Below are 19351 nucleotides of genomic sequence, written 5' to 3'. Positions count from 1 at the left end.
GTCGGGGGAGACGGCAGCGAGGCGGGGTCGGGGGAGACGGTGGCGAGGCGGGGTCGGGAATTGGGGGAGGAAGCAGAGGAGAGGGAATCAGGCCGCGCGGGGGGTTAGGTGAAAATAGCTTTAACTGTAGCGTGGGAAGGAAAAACGCGCTGCTGCTAAAATCCGTAGTAGTAGCGCTGTCCGTAGAAGGGCGCTACTACTATACCTAGCATGTCGGGAATGGTGTGGCAATTATAGTAGTAGCGCTTTCTGCACGGGCAGCGCTACTGCAAAGCTGCTAACTGTAGCGCGGTTCTGCCAAACGCGCTACTGCTAAGTAGCAGTAGCGCCTCATTTTAACAAGCCCTACTGGTAACATTCTGTGTATAAGGTTTTCCCTAGTAGTGGGAAGTTGCTCTTTAAGGGCACCGAGACGCCGCCGGCCATAGACTCGGACAGCGGGCACGATCTTGCCCATCCCGCTAGTGCGGTAAGTCATTCTTGTCTCAAGGTGCATCATCCTCTTAGTTGTTCAAGGAAGATATCTAAAAACCTTATTGTCCACCTTTCAGGCATGGATAGACACAGTGGAGCGGATTCGATGTCCGGCTCCGCTGCCCGAGGAACCAATCATCCCGCTCCTGGCGAAGATGCTAGTTCCAGCGCCCTACAAGGCGCCAAAGAAGAAGGCCAAGAAAAAGGCCAAGGGGGTCCGAAGTGGCCCCTGCCGCAAGGGGGCTTCAGACATGTCGTCCGAAGACCAAACTCACTCCTCGGCCGCCGAAGATGACGAGGAGGAGGAGGAAGAAAGCATCTCCCCCCTGAGGGGGGAGGAAGAAGAGGGCGGCCTCCGCAACTTTGGAGGTGGGGGCGTCGAAGAGGGGGAAGGGCCCCCTCACGGATAGCTCCGCATGGGATGTCGACAGCAGCCCATAGCTGCTCCCTGCTACCTCTTGAGCTTGCGTTGGATTTCCCTGAAGAAGAAAGGATGATGCAGCAGAGTAGCGTAAGTATTTCCCTCAGCTTTTGAGAACCAAGGTATCAATCCAGTAGCAGGCCACACTCAAGTCCCTCGTACCTACACAAAACGATAGCTCCTCGCAACCAACGAGATTAGGGGTTGTCAATCCCTTCACGGTCACTTACAAGAGTGAGATCTGATTGAGAGGATAGCTAATATTTTTGGTATTTTTTTATATAGAGATGCAAAGTGAAAAGTAAAAGGCAAAGTAAAAAAGCAAAGAAAACTAAAAGTGATGGAGATTGATATGATGAGAATAGACCCGGGGGCCATAGGTTTCACTAGTGGCTGCTCTCAAGAGCATAAGTATTCTATGGTGGGGGAACAAATTACTGTTGAGCAATTGGCAGAATTGAGCATAGTTATGAGAATATCCAGGTATGATAATGTATATAGGCATCACATCCGAGACAAGTAGACTGACTCCTGCCTGCATCTACTACTATTACTCCACTCATCGACCGCTATCCAGCATGCATCTAGAGTATTAATTTAAAAACAGAGTAATGCCTTAAGCAGCATGACATGATGTAGAGAGATAAATTCATGCAATATGAAATAAACCCCATCTTGTTATCCTCGATGACAATGATACATTACGTGCCTTGCTGCCCCTTCTGTCACTGGGAAAGGACACCGCAAGATCGAACCCAAAGCTAAGCACTTCTCCCATGGCAAGTGAGGGAGTCCTGGATTAGGGGGTATCGGGACAGCCGAACTATAACCTTTTGCCGGACTGTTGGACTATGAAGATACAAGATTGAAGACTTCGTCCCGTGTCCGGATGGGACTTTCCTTGGCGTAGAAGGCAAGCTTGGCAATACAGATATGTAGATCTCCTTCCTTGTAACTGACTCTGTGTAACCCTAGCCCCCTCCGGTGTTTATATAAACCGGAGGGTTTAGTCCGTATGAGGGAACAACAATTCTGGGCTCGGCCTCCGGTTAATAAGTTAGTCCCAAAAATAATATAAAATAGAAAATAGAGCCCAATATAGTCCAAAACAGTAGATAATATAGCATGGAGCAATCAAAAATTATAGATACGTTGGAGACTTATCAGGCATCCCCAAGCTTAATTCCTGCTCGTCCTCGAGTAGGTAAATGATAAAAAGAGAATTTTTGATGCGGAGTGCTACTTGGCATAATTTCAATGCAAATCTTCTTAATTGTGGTATGACTATTCAGATTCGAAAGATTCGAGACAAAAGTTCATATTGACATAAAAAATAATAATACTTCAAGCATACTAACAAAGCAATTATGTCTTCTCAAAATAACATGGACAAAGAAAGTTATCCCTACAAAATCATATAGTCTGGCTATGCTCTATCTTCACCACATAAAGTATTTAAATCATGCACAACCCCGATGACAAGCCAAGCAATTGTTTCATAATCTAACTTTTTCAAAACTTTTTCAATCTTCACGCAATACATGAGCGTGAGCCATGGGTATAACACTATATATGGAATAGAATGGTGGTTGTGGAGAAGACAAAAGGAAGGGAAGATAGTCTCACATCAACTAGGCGTATCAACAGGCTATGGAGATGCCCATTAATAGATATCAATGTGAGTGAGTAGGGATTGATATGCAACGGATGCACTAGAGCTATAAGTATATGAAAGCTCATCAAAAGAAACTAAGTGGGTGTGCATCCAACTCGCTTGCTCACGAAGACCTAGGGAAATTTTGAGGAAGCCCATCATTGGAATATACAAGCCAAGTTCTATAATGAAAAATTCCCACTAGTATATGAAAGTGACAAAACGAGAGACTCACTATCATGAAGATCATGGTGCTACTTTGAAGCACAAGTGTGGTAAAATGATAGTAACATTGTCCCTTCTCTCTTTTTCTCTCATTTTTTTATTTGGGCCTTTTCTCCTTTTTTTATGGCCTCTTTTTTTTCATCCGGAGTCTCATCCTGACTTATGGGGGAATCATAGTCTCCATCATTCTTTCCTCACTTGGGACAATGCTCTAAAAATGATGATCATCACACTTTTATTTTTCTTACAACTCAACAATTACAATTCGATACTTAGAACAAATATGACTCTATATGAATGCCTCCGGCGGTGTACCGGGATATGCAATGAATCAAGAGTGACATGTATGAAAGAATTATGAACGGCGGCTTTGCCACAAATACGATGTCAACTACATGATCATGCTAGCAATATGACAATGATGGAGTGTGTCATAATAAACGGAACGGTGGAAGGTTTCATGGCAATATATCTCGGAATGGCTATGGCAATGCCATGATAGGTAGGTATGGTGGCTGTTCTGAGGAAGGTATATGGTGGGTGTATGATATCGGAAAAAAGTGTGTGGTATTAGAGAGGCTAGCAATGGTGGAAGGATGGGAAAAAGTGCATATAATCCATGGACTCAACATTAGTCATAAAGAACTCATATACTTATTGCAAAAATCTAGAAGTTCTCAAAGCAAAGTATTACGCGCATGCTCCTAGGGTGATAGATTGGTAGGAAAAGACCATCGCTCGTCCCCGACCGCCACTCATAAGTAAGACAATCAATAACTAAATCATGCTCCGACTTCATCACATAACGGTTCACCATATGTGCATGCTACGGCAATCACAAACTTTAACACAAGAATTTCTCAAATTCACAACTACTCAACTAGCATGACTCTAATATCACCATCTTCATATCTCAAAACAATTATCAAGTATCAATCTTTTCTTAGTATTCAACGCACTCAAAAGAAAATTTCAGAAATCTTGAACACCAAGCATATTATTATTAAGAAAATTACCATGCTATTAAGACTCTCAAAATAATCTAAGTGAAGCATGCGAGATCAATAGTTTCTTTAAAACAAACCACCATCGTGCTCTAAAAGATCTAAGTGAAGCACATAGAGCAAAATTATAACGCTCAAAAGATATAAGTGAAGCACATAGAGCAAAACTACATAGCTCAAAAGATATAAGTGAAGCATATAGAGTATTCTATCAAATTCCAATTCATGTATGGCTCTCTCAAAAGGTGTGTACAGCAAGGATGATTGTGGAACACTAACAAACAAAGACACAAATAATACAAGACGCTCCAAGCAAAATACATATCATGTGGTGAATAAAAATATAGCTCCAAGTAAATTACCGATGGAAGTAGACGAAAGAGGGGATGCCTTCCGGGGCATCCCCAAGCTTTGACTTTTTTGTGTCCTTAGATTATATTCGGGGTGCCATGGGCATCTCCAAGATTAGGCTCTTTGTGGGGACCCCGACTCATAAGTCGTGATCACCAAATGCACGTGTACAGTGATCCCAGAGATCAATGCTCACTGAACACACAGAAGCTGAATAACAAGAGTCTTACATCCATACATACCGTATTACACAAGTAGGACCATTATGGTCAAGTCTTGAGTATATCATCGCAGCGGAAATCTTCATCGATAATTTGGACCCATGCCATCTGCCTTAACCCTACAGGCATTCTGACTGGGAAGCGTCCTAGCTCGCATGTTCGTCACCGAAGTATTCCTCATCATATCCTGTTCTTTCATGCCTGGCCAATAAAATAACCAGTGGCAAGCCAATGAGTACTTTGAATGTACTCGCAAGCAACCCATGTTTTTGGTTCAAGATACAACAATGCATGATATAGGTAAATTTTTGCAGAAAGCTAGTTTTGAGTGCAATGACATGTTCAACAACTTGTAAGGCATGCATCAAGAGAATTCAAGTAACCATGAGGACAGGTTACAGATATCAACATAAATAGAGTGGGCACCAACCCATCTCAATCATGTCAAGTCCCTTGACTTGACCCAAGTAGTTTTATCAATACACACACACACCGTTGAAAACTCTGGACATAGTTTAAGCACCACCGCCCAACTGTCCTTGACCGTGGACACGGCTATTCGAATAGTTTTACACTCTGCAGAGGTTGCACACTGTACCCACAAGATCCGGGGAACTTCCGTGTCATCCACGACCCGCGATACCTCAAGTACCCGGCGTAAGCACCCGATCACTACCTTTCCCTAGACGACACTAACATGGAGTCCACTCGATTGGTAGTAACCCCCGTGCCTAACATTTCACATCTTAAAATTGTGGAGCATCGCTCCGATATTCATCACATACTGGCATGGGGTACCAACGGTGTGTCCGGTGCCCCATAAAAATGTTCTTGGCCGCCCTACCTGGCACGACCCTGTCCCGAGAGAGCGCACCAACAACTCTCCCGTCACTAGTAATGCGGGCTCCAAGCTAGTATCGGTCTAGGTAATCAATAATGCCCTTTCCCATATAAGGGTAGAGTGGTTGCGCATGTATGGTTGGGACAGGCGACAAATCTTAAATCTAATCCGTTTTCGAAAACAACACACACACTTGCCTCGGTACACCACTTCGTCATCAAGTGGTTACCCATTTCATCATCTCCCTCGGGCATAAGTTGCACCCGACGGGGTTTTCAACAAAGTCTTTTGAAAATACTTTGCCTCCTTCACCATGCATATACCCGTCCCTTTTTGCGTAGCACTACCTTAGCATCCTATCTACTCCCACCGGCATAACCCTCATAAGAAGGTACGGTCATGCACAATGCAAGTATCAACGAGAAAGTACGGTGGCAAACCATCAAAGTGGTTACCACCTCATCATGATTCCGTTGCAACAACAATATGGTGCTATATGACATGCATAAAAAGGGTTTCATAGACATGGTCAAAGGGCTGCTTGCCTGGTTCATCAGATTCTTGAAATCTTCTGGTCCTTCTCCAAGTACTCCATCTACTTCGTCAACTAACATCGGAAACAAACACAATAAGCAACACAACAAGGCAGGAAATAAAAGTGCTCTAGAAATATGAGTTGGACTTTTCTGGGATACCTCTGGTCATATGAGGGATGCCCAAAGTGGTTTCATTTGGATTTTATCAATGGACATCTCTGAACATTTCAATATGATGGAATAAAGGGACTAATGGGTTTGCAAGAAGTGTACAGAAATATATTTTTGAAAAATGAGCAAAGGCACCCATTTAACAAAGGATGATTTTAGAAGCATCTAGGAATTGGTTTCACTGGATTTGGAGTTGAGATGATTTTCCTATGAATTTGCAAAGTTGGCTATATATAAAGAAATAGACCATTATTTGAGGTGATACAGAAAGTATTAGCAAAAATGTTCAAAAACTAAGTTTTGAACTTATAGACATCTAGGATTTTGAATCATGGAATTTGGATAAAAAATGGGCTCTCTGTGATTTTCTAAAGTTCATCACAGAAATATAAAAATGGGATTTTGATACATATTTGTGAAGGAAATGATTCTAGAAAAATGTGCAAATAGCACCATGTGATAGGGAATGATTTTAGAAACATTTAAAAATTTGAATCATCAAATTTGGAGTTAATTTGAATTGTCTATGAATTTCTGAAGTTAACTGGAAAAAAATAAAAAGGGAAAAAGGTTTAGGGTTTACCCAAAGCATGCACAGGGTGCAGGATAGAAGTGGGCCGGCCTGCTGGCTCAGCCGCGCGGGCGAGGAGGGTGACGTCGGAGGCACCCCGAACGGAGTACGCCTTCGCTGCGCAGGAGGCGGCTTTACACCCGGTCCGTCTCCACTTAAACGGGCGGGGCCCGCCTGCTGGGTCGCTGACCTACGGGTCCTGCACCAACTCTCTCTCTCTCTCTCCCGCCTCCTCCTTCTTCCCCCCGATGGGCAGAGGCAGGCGACAGACAGCGAGCGCGCCGGCGACGATTCCGGCCGCTCCGCTGTGCCCGGGGCCAGGCCAGTGGTCTGGGCGGATGCCCCGTTCCACGCCGCGCCCAGAAGTGGTCGCGCTGGACGCGGGGAGCGCCAGACTTGGGCGGAGCGTCGGCCATGGCGGAGACCGGCGACGGCGAGGACAGGCACGGGCGAGGCAGGCATGGGGAGGAGGTTCTAGCGTGTGGGAAAGGCTTCTTGGGGTCGTGGGAGTCCTCGGGATGGGTCAGTGGGAGTGGGAAAGCAATGATGGCTCGGCTACGCCCGAGGGCACGGCGGCGGCACCCCGGTCATGGAGGTGGGAAGAGGGCGCGAGAGGGAGAGGGAGGTTGTCAGGGAGGTGTAAGCGAGAGAGGGAAAGCGGGGAGAAGCCGTAGAATAGGTCAGGGGGGGCTTATATGGGCGTGGCCGTGGTGCATCGTGGCAGCGCCCATGGACGCGTTCGGGTGAGCACATAGAGGGGAGAGGAGAGAGGTTCTGGAGGGGGCCGGCAGCGTGCCGTGTCCCGGACGCCGAGGCCACCTCGGGAGACATCACCCCAACGCCCAAGGCTGTCGTATGCCCTTGGCATGGGTGAGCTACAGTGCGGGAGCGCACTGTAGCGCGCTCCAGAGCGCCCATATGGCTGTCCAGGCCATTTTCTATGCTTGTGGGCGCGCCCTTGCATGTCCAGTAGTATTTGGGGGGTGCTAAGGAAGGGATCTTGGCCTTGGATGCTTTGGATGGCCAGTGGGTGAAGAGAGAGGAAGGAGAAGAGTGGAAATGGGGTTGTCCAGAATAGAAAATTGGTGGTTCCATCCCCTTGATCAATAAGCATTGACTTGTGCTGAATGCCAGAGGTAGAGGGAGGTTAGGAGGAGGTGTGGTAAAGAGAACTCATTTGGATTAGTGGAAGAGGCCCAAACAGGGTTTTAGTTAAAAATGCAGAAGGTGTTTGATGCTGGTTTGGGCAAGTAGACGACCTCTATTTGCCATGAGACTCCACAGGGTGAAATGACACATAAGATTAGGTCCTTCCACCAAGTTTGAGCTCATTTGGGCAAAGTTGCCAATGCAACTTTTGTGAACCCTAGAAATTAGCAGAAATAAACTTGTGTAGATCTAGTTGAGCAAATCACTTCACCTTGATGAAGCACTTGATGTAGTGGCCTCATTTGGTCATGTGAACATGCTCACAAAAGTTGGGGTCAAGGAGAGGAAGTTGGTAGTACAAACTTGTTCAAATTTGATTCTGGACAGAAAGGGTTTTGGGGTACTTTGATCAAGATAACATTCTCTCCAACTTGTGCCTATTTGGTCTAGATGCATTATTACACCATTTGAGAATGTTCACAAGGTTTGAGAGCATTTGGACATGTTTGGCAATGTAAAGTTGCTCAAACTTCAAAATGGACAGAAATGGTTTTGAGGGGATTTCATGGAGTTTTACTATTCTCCATGACATGATACTTGTCAAGATCATCAAACATGTCATATGTGACATGCTAGAATTTTCGTGGAATTTTTGGAGAATATTTCCTTTGTAAATATTTCAAAAGCTTGAAATATCCAGAAAGGGTTTTTGAGGGATTCGACCAATACTTTGAACATGACCATGTGTTGAAACTCTTATATATGGACAATATGTGTCCACTGAGTTTCCCTGATTTTTGTCAAATATTTTTAAAACAATAAAATAATTTTTCCCTGTTAAAGACCATTTCTGGCCTTAAGAAAAAGCTTTTAAATAAAATAGGAAAATAACCTTTAAAATTATATTTTTGTGGTTTCTGGGTACCCTATATCTAATAGGAGTCAAATATATTTTTAGAAAGATTTTTACTGCCCTTAATTAAGTACTTGCAGTGCAAACCTCAATTCAGGGGTTTTTGAAAAACTAATTTTTGAAAATACTATTTGGCCAAATCATTTTTGTAAGAAAATATTTTTATGTCCTATACACATGGCATGATCATTGGTTCAAGAGTTTGGAGCAAGGAGATGAAGTATAGGAGTTGGAGGATTTATTTGATTTTTAGAGCACTTGCAAACAACAAACAAAAATCCAATCAAGCAAAGTCCAAAACACTCAAAAGTTTTTGTCAAAACACATTTAATCATGATTTATTAGCTTAAGTGTTGTGGCATGAAAATCAGGGTGTGACAGACCTACCCCCCTTACAAGAATCTCGTCCCCGAGATTCCTAAACTAGGCGTGGAAAGGAGTATGGAAACTTGGATTTGGGGTAGTCTTCACGTCCTCATACTGCTTCTGCTTCTGAGTGGTGCTCCATTGAATCTTGAAGGACCTGGTGTTGTAGCTTCATGTATGACGCTTTTCTTGATCCAGGTTGCTAATGGGTAGCTCGCGGTAGGTTAGATTGGGCTAGGGGTTGATGGCTGGGTGGTCAATGCCCTTGCAGAGATCGGGCAAGTTAGGAAGTTGGAAACACTTCCGGGGTTGTGATGCATGGAAAGTGTTGAGCTCATCAGGTAACTCAGGTGATAACTCTAGCTGGTAGCCGTCTACTCTTCGTCTTGAAGTGATCTCGAAGGGGGTTGTTACATCTTGGAGTGATCTTGAAGGGGGCCGATGAATCTTGGTGTGGGTCTCCTTGCCATGGAAATGCTTGGTTCCTTAGAGAGAAGTGGCTCGTAGATACACCTGGTCTTCGACGCGGAGGTTTACTTCTTTGACGATGGTGGTTGGTGCAGTTCTTCTTCCTTGACATGGCAGTCTTCAGAGGTTCCTGGACTAGCTGAACGGCTCTTCTTCCGTCTTCAGGTGGACAAGTAGGTCACCAAATGATGATGAAAACTATCTTGTCTAAGCACTCCATGAAGACTTTGTTCACGGGGTACATAAAGTAGGCTGGGGAATTAGTGGTGGTCTTCTTGGGTGTGGCCCAAGGTGGTTCTAGATCTAGTATCAAGGCCCTAAGGTCCTGACCCGACCATGTTGTAGCTTGGTAGGGCTTAAGGGTTTCAAGGATTCTAGTGTGCGAGTGAACATTTATCATCTTATCTTTAAGCACGGTTTCTGAGATGCCAATAGTCTATCTAGTCCTTTAAACAAATCACATCATATCACTGATAGCATCATTTTGCGTAGGTCAACTCCAATCATCGCTGATGTGATTCATATCCTCATGGCTCCCAAGGGGAGGTCTAACAAAATCATATATGTCTACAATCCCCAAACTCATATGTATGGCTACCCCTAAAAATCCATGGGTAGAGCATACAAGCTACTAAGATTCAATTAAATGTGACAATCCAAGTGCTCGGCCCATTATTCCAAGGTCCAAGGTAGTGCATCTCTATCCTAAGGAAACACGTCGTAAGCCACTCCAAGATATTGTTTCCTTCCTATGAATTAACTCCAGCAGCCCATTAACTACCATTAATCACTACATGATCCATTAATTCCACAAATCCAATGTCTATGGTGTTCCACATGATCTCCTAATGTTCCTATAATCCCCAGATACTTGAAAGGGCTATTTTTGCTATAGTCAGTCCACCGATTCCCGTTATTATGATCTAGTAATACTCCAAGGTCAAGCTCATAAAGATGCCTAATTAAACTCCGACAATTAGTCCAATCTCCTAGCTTATCGTCCACCGAGAAACATGGTATCATGACCGAGATCATCAGTCTAAATCCAATTTACTCCAAACCATGTAGACTTACTCAGCATCTATACTCAACTAGGATCACCTATTTAAATCCAAATCTTGTGCCCAACGAGGATTCCTACATGTTCCCCCAAGTCATTTACGTAATAACAACTGCCTCCTATCAATACCCCCTGGCTAAGTCAAATCCTCATACTTCCAAGAATTCAGCTTGCGATCACAATTGTCCTATAAATCCAATTTACTCAGGGGTAATGAAAGCTATGCTACTCTATAATCATGATCCCACCAAGTTCATCTACCAACATGGTAGCCTTATAATCCACCAAAGTCTCAGATAATTCCTCAAGGTCACTGATATAAACTCACCAAGTCATTTTTCCTCTATTCCTATACCCTCAGATTGGTCTTCCCTATGGCATCGTCAGTTTTGGTGCTATCTTAGGATGATAATGTGCCCGTTCGCTATGTCCACTAGTTCCCTAATGAACCCAGTGATAAGCAAGGTTACGGAGGCTTAACAGGTTCTCTTGCACTTCTGTAGGTTAAGCACATGGTTAAAGATTCGAGCTGGGGTATCTTATGAAGTCTCGAAGGGTCTAGGAATGGGTTTCTAATCTTGAGGGGTAAACATAACTCTACGGGGCTGTACTTGGTCGAAGAGGCGGCAGCAAAAGTCTTCAGTGCTAGTTGGTTGTCAAAGTAGAATCCTTGGCGTACCTTGTCTTGCCGATCTTCAGTTGAGGAGAGAGAGATGAGAGGGAAGAGTAGCATAGAGGAGGGAAATGCCTAAAGGGGGTTCTAAAGTGCTAGTGCAAACAAACAGGTGCAAAGAAAGCCAAACAAAAGAAACAAGGTGAGGAAGGTGATATAGTCGCATACTTGTCGCCTAGGGCAAAAGTGCGACCTATATCAAAACACAAACAAATAAAAACAAGCAACACACAATCATGGTTCTATTCGAACTATCATACGGCTCGACTGCGCATAGGGGGTACACGACTCATCCTACCCTAGGGGTTCTCGGACTCAATAGTCGTGCCTTGTGCCTCATGCAGTCTTCTGAGTTTTCCTCAGGTGTTGCTACGTCTCTTGTTTGATGAAACGATCTGGGGTGGGCCTGAAGAATCTTCGATAACTTCTTGCCTGTTGAAGTGATGGGGTGAAGGTGGCTCCTCGTAACTGGCATTGACTTGATCTTCTGTTGTCTTCTTAATCATGACGATCACTTTTGCCTTTTTAAGGTGTTGGCGGTTCCAGGTGGCACTCCTTTATGCAATGACATTAACAAGGCATAATAGAGGCCCAATCTGTCAGACACATTGTTGACAATATCGTCACCGAGAGCGGGGGATGAAGAGAACCGTCTTCCTGCTCACTATAGTGAGGCGGACCAAATGGCTAGGTTCTCATCCACCGGTGGTTGCCGATACAACAACGGTAGTGACAGGGTTACCCTATTAGCGATGTATATCATGATCTTGCATAACCTATGCCCTGATCGTCGTAGGCTAAGGTTGCATCATCTTGGGGCAGTGTCAAGGGTGTCACCATCTCCTGGGTCTTCAGGTCCTCATTCCTCAAGGGTGTATCTTCTGTTGGTATCGTCTTGTTGTGATGTCGCCAATCTTGTGTTCGGGAGATGTGGGTGAACTTCTGGCAAGGCATCTTCCTTCTAGATTATCCACGAGGATTACAAGGAATCCAGTGGTCAGGGGCATAAGGATTCTAGTGACCAAAGGTTTTGAAGGGGAAGAGATTAATAAGGAAAGTATACCCTATTTTTCGAAAAACTGAGAAGGGAAGAGAAGTATAGATAGTTTTGGAAAACTAGTAGTAGTTTTGGAAACAGTTTTACCCTAACTAATGACCATGCTAACTAAGGCTTCCTATAGTCAGGATGGCTCTGATACCAGCTTTGTGGGGACCCCGACTCATAAGTCGTGATCACCGAATGCACGTGTACAGTGATCCCAGAGATCAATGCTCACTGAACACACAGAAGCTGAATAACAAGAGTCTTACATCCATACATACCGTATTACACAAGTAGGATCATTATGGTCAAGTCTTGAGTATATCATCGCAGCGGAAATCTTCGTCGATAATCTGGACCCATGCCATCTGCCTTAACCCTACAGGCATTCTGACTGGGAAGCGTCCTAGCTCGCATGTTCGTCACCGAAGTATTCCTCATCATATCCTGTTCTTTCATGCCTGGCCAATAAAATAACCAGTGGCAAGCCAATGAGTACTTTGAATGTACTCGCAAGCAACCCATGTTTTTGGTTCAAGATACAACAATGCATGATATAGGTAAATTTTTGCAGAAAGCTAGTTTTGAGTGCAATGACATGTTCAACAACTTGTAAGGCATGCATCAAGAGAATTCAAGTAACCATGAGGACAAGTTACAGATATCAACATAAATAGAGTGGGCACCAACCCATCTCAATCATGTCAAGTCCCTTGACTTGACGCAAGTAGTTTTATCAACACACACACACACGGTTGAAAACTATGGACGTAGTTTAAGTAGCATCGCCCAACTGTCCTTGACCGTGGACACGGCTATTCGAATAGTTTTCACTCTGCAGAGGTTGCACACTGTACCCACAAGATCCGGGGAACTTCCGTGTCATCCACGACCCGCGATACCTCAAGTACCCGGGGTAAGCACCCGATCACTACCTTTCCCTAGACGACACTAACATGGAGTCCACTCGATTGGTAGTAACCCCCGTGCCTAACATTTCACATCTTAAAATTGTGGAGCATCGCTCTGATATTCATCACATACTGGCACGGGGTACCAACGGTGTGTCCGGTGCCCCATAAAATGTTCTTGGCCGCCCTACCTGGCACGAACCCGTCCCGAGAGAGCGCACCAACAACTCTCCCGTCACTAGTAATGCGGGCTCCAAGCTAGTATCGGTCTAGGTAATCAATAATGCCCTTTCCCATATAAGGGTAGAGTGGTTGCGCATGTAAGGTTGGGACAGTCGACAAATCTTAAATCTAATCCGTTTTCGAAAACAATACACACACTTGCCTCGGTACACCACTTCGTCATCAAGTGGTTACCCATTTCATCATCTCCCTCGGGCATAAGTGGCACCCGACGAGGTTTTCGAAAAAGTCTTTTGAAAATACTTTGCCTCCTTCACCATGCATATACCCGTCCCTTTTTGCGTAGCACTACCTTAGCATCCTATCTACTCCCACCGGCATAACCCTCATAAGAAGGTAGGGTCATGCACAATGCAAGTATCAACGAGAAAGTACGGTGGCAAACCATCAAAGTGGTTACCACCTCATCATGATTCCGTTGCAACAACAATATGGTGTTATATGACATGCATAAAAAGGGTTTCATAGACGTGGTCAAAGGGCTGCTTGCCTGGTTCATCAGAGTCTTGAAATCTTCTGGTCCTTCTCCAAGTACTCCATCTACTTCGTCAACTAACGTCGGAAACAAGCACAATAAGCAACACAACAAGGCAGGAAATAAAAGTGCTCTAAAAATATGAGTTCGACTTTTCTGGGATACCTCTGGTCATATGAGGGATGACCAAAGTGGTTTCATTAGGATTTGATCAATGGACATCTCTGAACATTTCAATATGATGGAATCAAGGGATTAATGGGTTTGCAAGAAGTGTATAGAAATATATTTGTGAAAAATGAGCAAAGGCACCCATTTAACAAAGGATGATTTTAGAAGCATCTAGGAATTGGTTTCCTGGATTTGGAGTTGAGATGATTTTCCTATGAATTTGCAAAGTTGGCTATATATAAAGAAATAGACCATTATTTGAGGTGATATAGAAAGTATTAGCAAAAATGTTCAAAAACTAAGTTATGAACTTATAGACATCTAGGATTTTGAATCATGGAATTTGGATTAAAAATGGGCTCTCTGTGATTTTCTAAAGTTCATCACAGAAATAGAAAAATGGGATTTTGATACATATTTGTGAAGGAAATGATTCTGGAAAAATGTGCAAATAGCACCATGTGATAGGGAATGATTTTAGAAACATTTAAAAATTTGAATCATCAAATTTGGAGTTAATTTGAATTGTCTATGAATTTCTGAAGTTAACTGGAAAAAAAAAGAAAAAGTGAAAAAGGTTTAGGGTTTACCCAAATCGTGCACAGGGCGCAGGACAGAAGTGGGCCGGCCCGCTGGCTCAACCGCGCGGGCGAGGAGGGTGACGTCGGAGGCGCCCCGGACGGAGTACGCCTTCGCTGCGCAGGAGGCGGCTTTACACCCGGTCCGTCTCCACTTAAACGGGCGGGGCCCGCCTGCTGGGTCACTGACCTGTGGGTCCCGCACCAACTCTCTCTCTCTCTCTCCCGCCTCCTCCTTCTTCCCCCCGATGGGAAGAGGCAGGGGATAGACGGCGAGCGCGCCGGCGACGATTCCGGCCGCTCCGCTGCGCCCGGGGCCAGGCCGGTGGTCTGGGCGAATGCCCCGTTCCACGCCGCGCCCAAAAGTGGTCGCGCTGGACGCGGGGAGCGCCAGACCTGGGCGGAGCGTCGGCCATGGCGGAGACCGGCGACGGCGAGGACGGGCACGGGCGAGGCAGGCATGGGGAGGAGGTTCTAGCGTGCGGGAAAGGCTTCTTGGGGTCGTGGGAGTCCTTGGGATGGGTCAGTGGGAGTGGGAAAGCAACGATGGCTCGGCTACGCCCGAGGGCACGGCGGCGGCACCCCAGTCATGGAGGTGGGAAGAGGGCGCGAGAGGGAGAGGGAGGTTGTCAGGGAGGTGTAAGCGAGAGAGGGGGAGCGGTGAGAAGCCATAGAATAGGTCAGGAGGGGCTTATATGGGCGTGGCCGTGGTGCACCGTGGGCAGCGCCCATGGACGCGTTCGGGTGAGCTCATAGAGGGGATAGGAGAGAGGTTCTGGAGGGGGCCGGCAGCGTGCCGTGTCCCGGACACCGAGGCCACCTCGGGAGACATCACCCTGACGCCCAAGGCTGTCGTATGCCCTTGGCATGGGTGAGCTACAGTGCGGGAGCGCACTGTAGCGCGCTCCAGAGTGCCCATATGGCTGTCCAGGCCATTTTCTATGCATGTGGGCGCGCCCTTGCATGTCCAGTAGTATTTTGGGGGGTGCTAAGGAAGGGATCTTGGCCTTGGATGCTTTGGATGGCCAGTGGGTGAAGAGAGAGGAAGGAGAAGAGTGGAAATGGGGCTGTCCAGAATAGAAAATTGGTGGTTCCATCCCCTTGGTCAATAAGCATTGACTTGTGCTGAATTCCAGAGGTAGAGGGAGGTTAGGAGGAGGTGTGGTAAAGAGGAGAACTCATTTGGATTAGTGGAAGAGGCCCAAACAGGGTTTTAGTTAAAAATGCAGAAGGTGTTTGATGCTGGGTTGGGCAAGTAGACGACCTGTATTTGCCATGAGACTCCACAGGGTGAAATGACACATAAGATTAGGTCCTTCCACCAAGTTTGAGCTCATTTGGGCAAAGTTGCCAATGCAACTTTTGTGAACCCTAGAAATTAGCAGAAATAAACTTGTGTAGATCTAGTTGAGCAAATCACTTCACCTTGATGAACCACTTGATTTAGTGGCCTCATTTGGTCATGTGAACATGCTCACAAAAGTTGGGGTCAAGGAGAGGAAGTTGGTAGTACAAACTTGTTCAAATTTGATTTTGGACAGAAAGGGTTTTGGGGTACTTTGATCAAGATAACATTCTCTTCAACTTGTGACTATTTGGTCTAGATGCATTATTACACCATTTGAGCATTTTCACAAGGTTTGAGAGCATTTGGACATGTTTGGCAATGTAAAGTTGCTCAAAATTCAAAATGGACAGAAATGGTTTGGAGGGGATTTCATGGAGTTTTACTATTCTCCATGACATGATACTTGTCAAGATCATCAAACATGTCATATGTGACATGCTAGAATTTTCTTGGAATTTTTGGAGAATATTTCCTTTGTAAATATTTCAAAAGCTTGAAATATCCAGAAATGGTTTTTGAGGGATTCGACCAATACTTTGAACATGACCATGTGTTGAAACTCTTATATATGGACAATATGTGTCCACTGAGTTTCCCTGATTTTTGTCAAATATTTTTAAAACAATAAAATATTTTTTCCCTATTAAAGACCATTTCTGGCCTTAAGAAAAATCTTTTAAATAAAATAGGAAAATAACCTTTAAAATTATATTTTTGTGGTTTCTGGGTACCCTATATCTAATAGGAGTCAAATATATTTTTAGAAAGATTTTTACTGCCCTTAATTAAGTACTTGCAGTGCAAACCTCAATTCAGGGGTTTTTGAAAAACTAATTTTTGAAAATACTATTTGGCCAAATCATTTTTGTAAGAAAATATTTTTATGTCCTATACACATGGCATGATCATTGGTTCAAGAGTTTGGAGCAAGGAGATGAAGTATAGGAGTTGGAGGATTTATTTGATTTTTAGAGCACTTGCAAACAACAAACAAAAATCCAATCAAGCAAAGTCCAAAACACTCAAAAGTTTTTGTCAAAACACATTTTATCATGATTTATTAGCTTAAGTGTTGTGATATGAAAATCAGTGTGTGACACTCTTGCCACTCCTCATTCCATAATCCATCAAAAGAATTCACCCAAAACATGAAAACTTCACAACACAAAACTCAATAGAAATCTCGTGAGCTCCGTTAGAGAAAGAAAACACAAGACCACTTCAAGGTACTGTAATGAACTCATTATTTATTTATATTGGTGTTAAAAATACTGTATTACAACTTCTCTATGGATTATAAGCTATTTTACTAGCCACATATTCGTCAAAATAAGCAAAAAACACACGGAAAACAAAATCTGTCAAAAACAGAACAGTCTGTAGTAATATGTAACTAACGCAAACTTCTGGAACCCAAAAAATTCTAAAAAACTTGGAAGACCTAGACAATTTGTTTATTGATCAGCAGAAATTTGAATCAGTATTTTATCACATTCTTATGATTTTTAATAATTCGGGCACTAAGCGCAAAGTTTCTGGAAATTACAGCAAGATCAAATAACTATCATCCAAGAAGATCCAATAGGTCTAACTTGGCACAAACAGTAATTAAAACACAAAACCACATCTAAACAGAAGGTAGGTGGGTTATTTATTATTAAGAAGCAAGGAAAAACATTGGGTTGTCTCCCAACTAGCGCTTTTCTTTAAAGCCTTTTTAGCTAGGCATTAAAATTTCAATGATGCTCACGTGAAAGACTAGAATTGAAGCATAAAGAGAGCATCATAAAACATGTGACACACACACTTAAGTCTAACATACTTCCTATGCATAGGCATTTTAAAGGCAAACAAATTATCAAGGCAAGCAAAAACTAGCATATGCAAGGAAGCGGAAAGAAACGATGGCAATCTCAACATAACAAGAGGTAATTTTGCAACATGAAATTTTTTACAACCATATTTTCCTCTCTCATAATAATTACATGTAGGATCATAAGCAAATTCAACAATATAGCTATCACATAACATATTCTCAACACGATCCACATGCATGTGAAGTTGACACTCTTCCAAAATAGTGGGATTATCTTTAACTAAAGTCATGACTTCTCCAAACCCACTTTTATCAAAATTTCATAAGATTGAATGTTATCCAAATATGTGGGATCTAACACTCTTCCAAACCCACTTTCAATATTATTTCAAACACTATTATCAATCTGATGTTCATCATGGGGCTTAAATAAATTTTCAAGATCATAAGAAGAATCTCCCCAATCATGACTATTGGACATAGCAAAATTAGCATCCCCAAGCTTAGGGTTTTGCATATTATTAGCACAATTGACATCAAGAGAATTTATAATAGAATCATTGCAATCATGCTTTTTATTCAAAGATCTATCGTGAAGCACTTCATCACAATTTTTAGATTTACGGAATTCAGGCAAAAGCTTATAAAGATAATCTAGTGCATCCAAACCACTAGAAATTGGTTTATCATAATTGGATCTCTTAAAAAGATTGGCAAGCGGATGAGGATCCATAGATATTAGCTTCTTTGTTTAGGAATAAATACCCAACTATTTCAACCAAGCGACAAAACGAGCCAAGAAAGACATAAAGGCGAACGGAAAAGAGGGCGAATAAAACGGCAAGGGTGAAGTGGGGGAGAGGAAAACGAGAGGCAAATGGCAACTAATGTAATGCGAGAGATAGAGATTGTGATGGGTACTTGGTATGTTGACTTTTTGCGTAGACTCCCCGGCAACGGCGCCAGAAATTCTTCTTGTTACCTCTTGAGCTTGCATTGGATTTCCCCGAAGAGGAAAGGATGATGCAGCAGAGTAGCGTAAGTACTTCCTTCATTTTTTGAGAACCAACGTATCAATCCAGTAGGAGGCCACTCTCAAGTCCCTCGTACCTACACAAAACGATAGCTCCTCGCAACCAACGCGATTAGGGGTTGTCAATCCCTTCATGGTCACTTACGAGAGTGAGATCTGATAGAGATGATAGATAATATTTTTGGTATTTTTGATATAGAGATGCAAAGGGAAAAGTAAAAGGCAAAGTAAAAAAGCAAAGCAAAATAAAAGTGATGGAGATTGATATGATGAGAATAGACCCGGGGGCCATAGGTTTCACTAGTGGCTTCTCTCAAGAGCATAAGTATTCTACAGTGGGTGAACAAATTACTTTTGAGCAATTGACAGAACTGAGCATAGTTATGAGAATATCCAGGTATGATCATGTATATAGGCATCAGTCCGAGACAAGTAGACCGACTCCTGACTGCATCTACTACTATTACTCCATTCATCAACCTCTATCCAGCATGCATCTAGAGTATTAAGTTAAAAACAGAGTAATGCCTTAAGCAAGATGACATGATGTAGAGAGATAAATTCATGCAATATGAAATAAACCCCATCTTGTTATCCTCGATGGCAACGATACAATACGTGCCTTGCTGCCCCTTC

The sequence above is a fragment of the Triticum dicoccoides genome, chromosome 7B, assembly GCF_002162155.2.
Source record: "Triticum dicoccoides isolate Atlit2015 ecotype Zavitan chromosome 7B, WEW_v2.0, whole genome shotgun sequence".
NCBI lineage: Eukaryota > Viridiplantae > Streptophyta > Magnoliopsida > Poales > Poaceae > Triticum > Triticum dicoccoides.
The sequence above is the reverse complement of the archived record's forward strand: the minus strand, read 5'-3'. Positions refer to the sequence as shown.